A 10,961-nucleotide genomic window follows, 5' to 3' on the forward strand; every position below is an offset into this window, starting at 1 on the left:
CATTGCAAATTAGCAAAAGATAGTCCTTTTCAGAGAATGCAGCTCCAGAAACAAACAGCTTGGTGAGCAGGTGGCTCTGCACCAGGGTGTGGCTTAGCAAGTGGAGCTTGGGGTGAACTGCAGTCTCTGCTGGCCCCCTTGGCTGAGTGTTTGTGCAGTGCACACACTGCCCCACTGAACAAGGCAGCCCTTCCAGGCTCAATCACTTAAATCCTTTCTACTCCTCCCAGGCAGCGGCCTGTCTTTATTTTGAAAACTCCCACCATCACTGCATTTGAGGTTCCAGTTTAGAGGGTCTGGAACACTTGAGGGCCTTGGGGTAGGAGGGAGAATGGCATTTTTGAGAAATGGAGAGAAAAACCATTGTGGTTGAAATCAGCAAACAAGGGAGATGAAGTTATGAGACAAGGCTCGGGAGATGAAGTTATGAGACAAGGCTTTGGAGATGGACAGGGGTCATTCTGTAATCTCTAGGCTGTTGGGGGCTTTTTCCTAAAAACACTGGGACTCTGTGACTGGTTTTAACCACTGAAGGGTTTGAACAGATCCAACTCATTTCTGTGGAGAGAGTGAATTACAGGAAGCCTTTAATCAGAGGCAAGAGATGCGGGTGGCTTGGAGAAGGGAGATGATGGAGAACAGTGAATGGATTTTAGAGATATTTGTACAGTAAAATTGTGTGGAAATGATGATGGATGGGCTTGAGGAATCAGGAATAATTCCAAAACTAAGAGTAACAGCTAACATAACACATCTTTGTGCCAGGCGCCATTCTAAGTGCTCTACGCTTATCAGCTTATTTAATCTATGAAGGAGAGACTATTAGTTGCTTCACTTTGTAGAAGGGGAATTGAGGCACAGAAAGATGGAATAACTGACCCCACACTCCACAGCTGAGTTAAGATTTGAATCCACAAAGTCTGAGGTTTAAATCCTTGCTCTAAACCAGTGGTTGTCAATCAGGACAGTTTTGCCCCAGGGGACATTTAACAGCCTCTGGAGGCATTTTTGGTTGTCACAACTCAGGGATGGAGGTGCCACTGTCACCTCGTGGATAGAGGCCAGGGATGCTGCTAAATGTCCTATAATCACAGGACAGCCCCACCACAGCGGATTACCTGGCCTGGGACGTCCAGTAATATCGTTCCCACCACTGTGTCGCAGTACCTCCTGAGGATAGCGCCTGGGCTTCTGCCTCAGACAGTTGATTCACCAAGACTGCGGGAGAGCAACTTGAAAAGGGCTGTGAGTTGCTTTCTGGTCACACCCAGCTGAAGCCCTTAAAGACACCCCAGAGGAGATGGCAAGTCGATGGCTGGGTGCTTGCTGGGCTCTGTCGTCCACAGGAGGAGCCTGGCACTGCCTAGAGCAGGCTTCTATTCCTGGATACTGGAGACCCCCAAGTACCTTATATATTTTATCTCATGTTTGTTTGTTTATACACCCACCCTCCTCCAGAAAGGGTATAAAGCTACTTACAAGGATAAGGAATAAAGTACAGGGCATAAAAGATAACAGTGGGTCATTAACATGAGGGTGGAGACATAGGATGGAGCCAGAAAGGAGGCAAAAAAGGACCTTAACCATAAGCCTGGCTTCTGCAGGGCTGTTATTAGGGGCTTACTGGACTCCTTTCTCTACCTCCCTGCCCCCATCGGCTCCTCTCCAACAGATGGAGCCCAGGTCTCATCTCGTGGCCTCTCTGCAGCTGAGAAGAAGCCTGGATTTGTGTACTGTCTTTTAAGTTCCCGGTACATAGTGGGAGAGCAATAAATATTTGCTCAGAGAATCTCTGGGGATACAGTTCTGAAGCAGACACAAACCCTCCCCTCGTCAAGCTGACTTTCTTTTTTTTTATTATTATTTATTTTTGACTGTGTTGGGTCTTCGTTTCTGTGCGAGGGCTTTCTCTAGTTGTGGCAAGCGGGAGCCACTCTTCATCGCGGTGCACGGGCCTCTCACTATTGCGGCCTCTCTTGTTGCGGAGCACATGCTCCAGATGCGCAGGCTCAGTAGTTGTGGCTCATGGGCCCAGTTGCTCCGCGGCATGTGGGATCTTCCCAGACCAGGGCTGGACCCCGTGTCCCCTGCATTAGCAGGCAGATTCTCAACCACTGCACCACCAGGGAAACCCAAGCTGCCTTTCTAATGGCAGAGATCAACCAAAAAGGTAGGCATTTGGTGCAGGGATTCGTGGTTTTGTTTGTTTGTTGTTGTTTTTAAATCAGATAATAGAGTAGTTTTAAGATGTCATTCTTGCTATAAAGAAACAAAGGAAAAACAGAGTCAAGAAAGAAGGATGAGGAGAACTCCGTTAGATGGCGTGGTAGGGAGGCCTCTCTGGGGCCTGAAGAAAGAGCCAGCCGCATAGAGCAGGGTGTGGGCGTCCCCGGGCTGAGGGAGCAGCGTGGATAAATACCCCTGTGTGGGAAAGAGCCTTGGCCTTTGAGAGACCCAGAGTAGGCCAGTGGGCCTGAAACATGTTGAGGGAAGGAGGCTGGGAGGAGAGATGGTAGGAAAATGGGCCGGGCCATTTGGGGCATAGTGAGAAGTATAGGTTTTATTCTGAGGGCAGTAGGAAGCTGTGGAAGGATTGCGTGGTAAAGATCAATGGTTTCCAAGCGTCCATGCCCCACCCCCATCTTCCTCATTGATAAAACCCACAACATTGAACTGGGCACACGGCTGCCTGGAATAGAGACTACTTTTCCCAGCCTCTTGTGTAGGTGTGGTCATGTGCCTTAAGCTCTAGCCACTAGAATGTCAGCCGAGGTGGGGTATGCAACTTCTGAGAAGTATCTTTGAAAGGATGGCGTGTCCCCCCGGCCTTGCTGCCCTATGGGATGTAGATTCAGTGGCTGGAGCCCTAGCACCATCTTGGACTTTGAAGTAACCTTGGAAATGGAAGCCGGGGATGGCAATGCTACCAGCTAGACGGGGCTTGGATTCTGACCATCGTGCCGCCTTAACAGCACCAGTTGCTTCTGTTTGAGAGAGATAAACGTCTGTCTTATTTAAGACACTATTAGTGAGTTGTCTATCACAGTTGAACCTAATCCCAGCTGATAGAGGTGGGACACAGTTCTGTTTATCCTGTAAGTAGCTCCCTTAGGCTGTTGTGTGGAGAGTGGATTAAGAGGGAAGAGCACGGAAGCCAGGAGATGGGGTAGAGGCTGCTGCAGCTGTCCAGGCAAATGAATGAATGAATGTGTAAATGAATGAATGAGTCACTTCACAGTGCCGCCTGCTCTCTCACCTTCTCTGATGACCTGCTCTTCTTTGCCCTTCTGTTCCATCAGTTGGTGAGCCTTCCTTACAGGCTGTATCAGTCTGCTCAGGCTGCTGTAACAGAATATCACTGACTGGACAGCTTAGACAACAGACGTTTGTTACAGTTCTGGAGGATGGGCTGTCCAAGGTCAAGGTGCCGGCAGATTCAGTCTTGGTGAGGGCCCTCTTTCTGGCTTGCAGATGGTCCCTTTCTCCCTGTATCCTCACACGGTGAAGGAGGAAGCTCTGGTGTCTCTTCTTCTTAAAAGGGCGCTAATTCCATCAGGTGAGGGGGGCTCCACCCTCATGAAGTCATCTAAACCTAATTGCCTCTCAAGGCCCCACCTCCCGATGCCCTCACAGTGGTGGTTAGGGCTTCAACATATGGATTGTGGGGGAAGGGGGCTGAGTGGAAAAGCCTACAGTTCTCCTCCTGCATCTTTCTCCTTTACTTTCACACAGGACACCTCACTTCTGACACTTCGGGTCACCAAATGCTTGGGGGGGGGGTTCCACCACCAAGCAATTCTGTGACACCAGCTGGCTGTCCTACAGTTTAACTCAATTCTGACACCACCTTCCTGGAGGTAGCATCAGATCCCGCAGGGTAAGGGCTCAGTCTCACGGGACTGCCCCCCACTTCAGATGCCAATCGCCATTTCATGTGACTCACAACTTCTGCCTGATTGGGCTACAAATTAGAGGTTCCCACAAGCCCCTCCTCAGGTTCGAGTGATTTGCTAGATCAGCTCATAGAACTCAGGGAAACACTTACTTATGTTTGCCAGTTTATTAAAGAATATGATGGACAGCCAGATGAAGGGATACATAGGGCGAGGTCTGGGACGATCCTGAGCACAGGAGCTTGTGTTCCCGTGGAGTTGGGTGTGTCGCCCTCCTGGTACAGGGATGCATTTACCAACCTGGAAGCTCTCCAAACTCTGCACTTTGGGGATTTTATGGAGGCTTCCTCGCATAGGTATGATCGATCATAATTCCATTTTTAGCCTTTCTCCTTTCTCAAGAGACTGGGGGATGATGGGACCAGGGGCTGAAAATTCTAAGCTTCTAATCACCGCTTGGTCTGTGTAGCGAGCAGTCCCCATCCAGGAGCCATTCAGGAACCCACCCAGAGTTACATCATTAGAACAAAACACAGTCCTATCACCCAGGAAATTACAAGAGTTTCCCTGTGTCAGGAACTGGAGCCGAAGACCAAATATTAGAACAAAAGATGCCCTTAGTATGCTTATCACTTAGGAAGTTACACGGGCTTCAAGAGCTCTGTGCCAGGAACTGTGGGAAGAGACCAATGTATATTTTCTGTTATCTCACAGGGGGACACAAACATTCAATTCATAACACAGGTGATTGTACTTCCCTCCTGGGCAGGAGGAAGAGACCAGAAATATCCCAAATATTTACCTCCTCCTCCAAAAGGAAAAGCCCCCTCAAACAAAGGAGGGGAGGAGAAAAGGCATGTCTTTGAGCATTAACCCTGGAAGGGTGCTTCAGGAATTCCCACTTCACAGATGGGAAGACTGATACCCAGAGAGGGAAAGGGGCTTGCCTGTGGCCACACAGCATGTCAGTGGGACAGAAGTTATACAATAGAGAAGCTGGAAGAGGGTGTAAAAACCACATAGCCCCATCGCCTCATCCCCCTCATTTAGAGACGAGGAAACCAAGGCCCAGAGAGGGGGAGTTAGTGACAGCCAGGATCAGAACTCAGGATAGGGTCACCGTGATGGTGTAAGACCAAGACCTGCGCTTGGAATTAAATGGCCTGCTGTCATGTCTTGAATCATTTTAATGTTTAAATTTGTGTTTTGGAAGCTGAGTCCGGCGGGACAATGGAGCTTGTACCGAGGGTTGGGAACCTCAGTTCACGTGAAGCCCTACCTCCCACTACCTCCCCAGCTGGGTTCTCAGCCCCAGCTTCCCTGGTGTCCCAGGACTGGCCCATTCTGCCCCTCCCCGCTGCTCTTCCAGCCCCATTCCCCCCCATCCCCATCAGGAGCCTGGGCGTGGGGAGGACTGCCGCCCATACCCCAGAGCATCTCAGGGGAGAGCATGACCACAGCCATCCCCGCCCTAGGCTGGCAGCACCGTGGTGCTTTCAGTGGGCAACCTGGCAGGAGTGAGTTTCTCTTGACCCTGATTCAGGTGCCTAGTGCACCCCGGTGTAGAGATTGCCATATTTGGTGTCACCTGTCCACCATGGGTTGGGATGGAAGGCCTGTGGGAAAGGGGGATGCTGGCTCCCCCAGGACCCTGGCAGCTAATGGGCAATGCGCGCACACACACACACACACACACACACACACACACACAAACTAGGCTGCGGGGCGGGCTCCTGGGTGCCTGTGAAGGTGTGCACTCTCCCCATGCCCATGGCATTAAATAGCAAGCAAAAAGTACTGTCATCCTGAGAGACTGCCAAAGGAGAAAAAGAAAAAAGCTTTCTGTTTTAGTACCTCTAATGGCACCTGTCTCCTGCTTTTTGACCGAGGGGCCCTGCAGTTTGCACTGGGACCTCACATTGGGTAGCCTGTTCGGACTGCTCCCTCCATCAGCCTGCAGCTCTGGCTGGGCAGCGCTCGCTTTTCTTACGGTCAGCCTACTGTGTTCCGGTCCCCGTGCTCGGCCCTTTTCCTGCATCATCTGTTTTGAAGCCTTGCTGGACCCCAGTGAGGTGTGTACTATTATTAGACTCACTTTAAAGGTGAGGAAGGGGAGGCACGGATAGGCCACGTCAGCTTGCCCAAATCCTCCAGCTGGGCAGCGAGCGAGCGAGGCTCCCTACCCACGTGGCTGGTCCGCTTGTCCTGGCCTGGCCTGTGGGCAGCTGGAGGTGGGGGAAGGAAGGCACGGCATCTAGATGCTGATGCTAGCTGCCCCTCCTCCTCCCTGTGCAGGGCTGTGTACCCCTCCCCCCCGCCCCCCTGCTCGGCACCTCGCCCTCAGCCTCCAGGGGAGGAGACCTGGCAACCCAGACTGCCAGGTAACCTGGCAACCGTTCCGAGACGCTGCTTTTCCTCCCTGCTCCTTCTGCCTTATTCAATATCTGCCAGGCGAGCACAGCTCCTGGGAGTGTCCCAGAAGTATTCGTAAGAAAGAAGGCTGGCTGGGGAGGCCTGCGGGGACATCTAATATTCATCTCGCTGCACCTTCCACCCCAAAGTCCTGAACCTGCTTCTGGGGGATTCTGAGAGATCTGTGGGAATCCAGATTCATGGCACTGGAACTTGCCCTGGGCTTGATGGGAAAGGGCGTGGACTATGGGGAAGATGGGGCAGGGGGAGGCTGTGTGCGGTGTCACACTCGGTCCTCAGCTGCTCTCTGGATGCCCCTGGTTCCCTAGCATGGAGGTTCAGATACCCTGCACTCTTAGAAGCAGCTCACACGACCTGCCTTCTGCGCCCACGATTCCTGCCATCTGTAATCAGATGTGAGATGAAGGGGGGGTGACCAGGATTAATTGAGCTCCTATTATATATCCTGTGTCAGACACGAGGGAAAGAAAAATTAGCAAATCAGACCCAATTCCAGTTTCACAAGTGGGAAGACAAAAGCTCAGATAGGTAGAAAGAACCTGAATCTGCCTGATGACAACTTCTGCCCTTCCCAGTGGCCATGCTGCTTGCACAGGAACAAAGGAATTTAGGAGTCATCTGAGCCAGCTCCCTCGTTTTACAGAAGGGGGAACTGACAAACAGGGAGCAAGAGCGTCTCCTCCAGGGCCACCCAGCTTGCTTGGCTCCAGGCTCATCTTGCAATTACTTGAGCTCAGTTTCAACCTGTTCTTGGATTCAGTAACTGTTTATTTATTTATTTATTTATTTATGGCTGTGTTGGGTCTTCGTTTCTGTGTGAGGGCTTTCTCTAGTTGCGGCAAGTGGGGGCCACTCCTCATCGCGGTGCGCGGGCCTCTCACTATCGTGGCCTCTCCTGTTGCGGAGCACAGGATCCAGACGCGCAGGCTCAGCAATTGTGGCTCACGGGCCCAGTTGCTCCGCGGCATGTGGGATCCTCCCAGACCAGGGCTCGAACCCCTGTCCCCTGCATTGGCAGGCAGATTCTCAACCACTGCACCACCAGGGAAGCCCTCAGTAACTGTTTAGAACTCCAAACCTCCTTCTGTTCTCTGAAGCTGACTGCATTATGCCTGTGCTTATGTCAATGTGCATACAGTCCTGTAGTTTAATAGATACAGCATAATATAGTTAAGACTCATTCCTGCGTCTTTAGAGTCGTGGGATTTGGGACAATTATTTCATCTTTATTTCATTTTTCATCTCTGTAAAATGGAGACAGTAATAGTACTTACCTCACAGGATTATTGTGAAGATTAAATGAGATCATTTATGGCACATGTAGAATATAATCTTGAATATTATTTAATTGTGTCCAACTTGTATTACAGTTATTTTAAAATCTCAACCAGATAAAGAATAGGGCTTATGTCATATTCTTTATTTCTTTATTGGTACCCCAAGTGCCTAAGACTATGTCTGCAAAACAAGGGATAATAAATGTTTGCTTAGTTAGTGAAATTTTGAAAAATCTAAAAGAGAAGTCAAGGTAGACTTTGGAAACCACACCAAAATGGTGGACAAAGCTGTCGTGCTGTCTTAGCCAAGACTGGACTTGAGCAAACTGTGCATCTAGCCTCCTCTTCCTTCCTTGTCCTTCCCCAAACCTCCAGCCTCCTCTCAGGGGATCACTGGACACCTGTCATTTCCTCTGTGATGTGAATTTAAGATCAAGGTGGTCCCTCTCCTAGGGCTGGTTGCATTTATAGTCTTCTCTGCGATTGTAGAAATTCTGTCATCAGAGAGAGGAGGTGCTCTGGGGTGGAGAGCTTATCACAGAGCTCAGGGCATGAGGCAGAGACTGGCTGGCTGTTGGCTAACCTTGACAGCTAGGCTCTATTGCCCAGCTTCCCTTGCAGCTAAGTATGAGCACGTGATGGAATTCTGGCCAGTGACTGGGGGTGCAAATCACGTGCACAGCTTCCAGGCCTGGCTCACAAAAGCCTCATAGTCTGTCCCCTTCCCCAGCCACAGGAGAAGGACACCTCCCCCCGTCAGGAGCACTGATTTTGGACTTTAATGGAGAGATGAACTTCTGTTATGTCAAGCCATTGAGTCTGGGGAGGGAGGTGGTTATCTGTTCTAGCATCTAGTGTTACCTTAACTAATACAGTCATGAGGCGGCGGCCACAAGAGGAAGTTGAGCGGGCTGTTCCCAGGTGTGGTGCACGTAGGTGAGGCCGGCTGAGCAGGAAGCAGGGCAAGATTCAGGTCCTGCCTTTTTCATTTCCTATCCAGGCTTTTCGTCCAGAGGCTCTGGGCAAGCTGCTAAAACATCTTTGAAGTTGAGACACCCGTCATTGCTTGATCATTCTCTTCTGAAGAGATGCCGGGAGAATCAGAGAGCTGGAAAGTAGGGCAGGGGTTCTTTGATTTCAGCCCAGTTTTTTATTTTTGCCTTGGCTAAGAGTTTAGAGTTAATTCCCCAAGGGAAGAGTTCTTCAAGCTCTGCCTTTGCTGCCCCTCCCTCCATCTCTTTCTCCTTCCCTTGTTCCCTCCCTCCCTCCCTTCCTTCCCTCTTTTACAGTGAATGTGCAAGCACGCAGCCTGGATTCCCAGCTGTATGGCCTCATCAAGTTTCTCTACCTCTCTGGGTCTTCATTTCCACATCTGTACATTGAAGATGGTCCCATTTACCTTGCCAGGTCCTTGTGTGGATTAGAGATGTAATATCAAAAGACCAGCACACGGCAACCTCTCAGGGGAAAAGATGGCTCCTGCTTCCATTATTACTACTATGTCTATGCCTCATGTTCTCTGATTCTGTGTTTCTATTCACTCCCTCACTCAGTGACCACTTATTGAGCACCTACTATGTGCCAGGCACTGAAGAAGAAGACAAAAGCCCTTTTCCTCATATTGATACACCTTGCATTCTGGCAGACTGGAAGATGTCATATAAATGAGCAGACAGATAAAATAATTGAAAATTGTAATAACGGCTAGAAAGGAAACAAACAGGTTGCTAAGATAGAGAATAAGGAGTGAGGGGAAGGTGAGGCACAGCCTGGATGGGACAATCAGGGAAGGCCTCTCTGAGAAGGTGACCTTTCTGTGGGCCCAGAAGATTACAGGGCAACCAGAGAAGAGAAGAACTAAAGGAGGAGCCCTCTGGGAAGAGACAGCAGCAGTGCCAAGGTCTTTAAGTGGTCAAGAGGCAGACAGGAGGCGGTGTAGCTGGAGCAGAGGGAGTGGGGGGCCAGGGTATATAGGAGGTGGATTTCTATACACATGTAAAGCCATTTAAGTGGGGTTTTGTGGTCCGAGTTACATCTTTACAGCAGTTGTCTCACAGTGTGGTCCCAGACCAGCAATGTCAGCATCACCCGGGAACTTGGGAGACATGGAGTTCTCAGGCCTAGCTCCAATCTGCTGAATCAGAAACTCGGGGGTGGGATCCAGCCGTCTGTGGTCTACCAAGCCCTCCAGGGGAAGCTGTTGCTGCCGGTCCCGACAGCAAGCCCCGTGGTTCTCGTTCCTGGCTGCACGCAACATCCAGGCGTTTCAAGATCTGTGAATGTTGAACACCCCCCCCGCCCACCGCGAGACTCTGATTGCGTGAGTCCGGGTTGGAACCTGCGCGGCGGTAGTTTGTTAAAACTCCCCAAGTCGTTCCCGGCAGCTCCGCGGCGGGCATCTCCGCTCTAGCGGCCGTGAAGACTAGACTGGAGGGAGAAGAGAAGGTTGATGCAGAGGTCCAGGTGAACGAAGTGGCCGCTTTGACTGGAGGGACGGCAGAGAAGGTGGAGAGGCAGGAACAGATTTTAAATATATTTAGAGGAAAAAAAAAATCAACGGGACTTTTAGATGGATTGAATATGGGGTCAGAGGTGGGACTTCACGTTTAGCATCAGCTTGAAGGTAACTCCATGGTGGTAGTTACGACCCTGAGCTTGTAGGTGGCCTGTAGCCAGAAGCCCCTGGGAACAGGGGCTGGACGATGAGCCTAGGAACGTGAAGAGGTGCATCTTCTCTATCTGCCTGGCAGTTAAGGCAGCGAAGGAGATCAGATCGCAGCAAAGTTAGAAAGCTCTGAGTTTCTCCTGAGTGCTAAGAGGAGACAGGATGGGAAAGACCCCTCTCCCTTCCTCCATCCTCCTCTTCCCCTCACCTTCCCCCCTTCCTCCCTCCTCTCCCCAAATGCTCAAGTGGGACGTTCTTGTTTTAGAGTCAGGTTGCCCCAGAACACTCAGGAAGGGCCCCTTCAGGCAACACCCGCCCGGGTGATGTATCCAGAAGTGGCCAGCAGAGGGCGTGCTAGACTCGGAAATGTGCATTGCTGGGAGCGAGGCAAATCTTGCTGTTTCCAAGTCAACTAGGAGAAAGGGATTCGCTCCGAAAATAATAATCGTATCTGCATGTATTAAACGGCCTCTGTGTACCAGATACTGTGCGAAGTGCTTTCCGTGTAGCGTCTCATTTAATCCTCTTAGTTCTACAAGGTGGGTGTTGTAAGCAGCCCCCATTTTACATATACTTAGGATAAATGACTTGGCCATTGTCACCCAGGTAGTCACTGGGAAGACTGGGCTTGGTCATCTAGCCTATCTGACCCCAAAGGTGTGTGGCCACTCCTCCGTGAGGAGGGCCAGAATC

This window comes from Balaenoptera borealis (genome assembly GCF_965194805.1).
Source record: "Balaenoptera borealis genome assembly, chromosome: 12".
NCBI lineage: Eukaryota > Metazoa > Chordata > Mammalia > Artiodactyla > Balaenopteridae > Balaenoptera > Balaenoptera borealis.